This window comes from Neofelis nebulosa, chromosome 15 (assembly GCF_028018385.1).
Source record: "Neofelis nebulosa isolate mNeoNeb1 chromosome 15, mNeoNeb1.pri, whole genome shotgun sequence".
NCBI lineage: Eukaryota > Metazoa > Chordata > Mammalia > Carnivora > Felidae > Neofelis > Neofelis nebulosa.
The window spans coordinates 1,387,281-1,388,543 of record NC_080796.1 but is presented as its reverse complement, the minus strand read 5'-3'; positions in this window follow the sequence as shown (position 1 = coordinate 1,388,543).

Sequence of the window (1,263 nt, the reverse complement as noted above, 5' to 3'; positions counted from 1 at the left end):
AACACGTCAACATTCACTATGGAGAAAGAATTGGGAATGAGAATTCTAGGAAGAAATGGGAACCTTCAAAGGATGTAGGTAATGGGACACAGATGGGGTTAAACAAACAAAGGCTGAGGACTTTTTCTCTGCAATTCTAAGCTCACAATGGGAGGATACTAAAAATAGACTGTAACCTTCTTTCTTATGTAACTCCTGATTTCCTCAATAGAATTCATTTGCGTGTATACATGTTAAACACTAAAACGGAATATAAACTGAAGCCTGACTTTTTAACTTCACATATTTAATTGTGATATATCATGCGTATTTGGTTACTTTTCAAACTCCATTCTACGGAATTCCATTTCCCTACTCATTTGTTCACATTCAAAAACCATGACATTGCTTCTTCCAAGCAAGACTTTATTTTAGGAGCTCCAGGAGTCAAACCAGTGCGTTCCCTAACCTCCAGGAGCTTATCATGATTTAGGGGCTTTGAAATGAATACTGAAACAAATATCAGATGTCTGAAACTTTAAATTTTAGAATCTGACACAAGGACTAGGAGGAGATAGTGTTCAAAGCTAGAATGGGCAAGATTTCTGAAATTAGAAATTTGACACCTTGGCTATGAAGAGCCTCTGCCCATAGAGCTACTCTTTTCAGCAAAATACGTATTCTTCGGGGAGATGCACAATTTTAACTTACCCCTCATGGAGTTATTTCAAAACTACAGGAGAACACCTTTGTAAGGTAAATGTTGAGAAATAATGTAAACATCTAAATTTCTACATTTTCTAATATGATTTTATTCTAAATGGAGAACAAAGGATAGAGCCAAAGGAAAATGCTGTATCTCACCAAAATAAAACGTGCCCGGGGCGGGGGGCAACCTACAATAGATACTTGGACCCAATCAGGTTTCATTTAGGCATGAGTATTATCAGTCATGTTATGATCACAGTAAGAATCCTTATCCTTAAGCAAACGTCATATTGCCTCCATTGTGGGAAAGCTTTTCCCAATATAATTTGACGGTCATTATATATTTTCCAGCCCATTCATTTATCAGCCTCCACCTGTAGGATTTACCAAAGTACAACAAAACAAAACAAAACAAAACATTCAACGCGTCATGTATCTGTAGAGTGGTTTGTCCTTGCTAACTTTCCATGACACACATAAAATGATGATACACAGGCTCCTCTTAAATTTTCAGAGTGAATAAGGGAGAAAACTCAATTCAGAGCAGGAAAGTGAGTTTCACGGGAGGGTACTTTA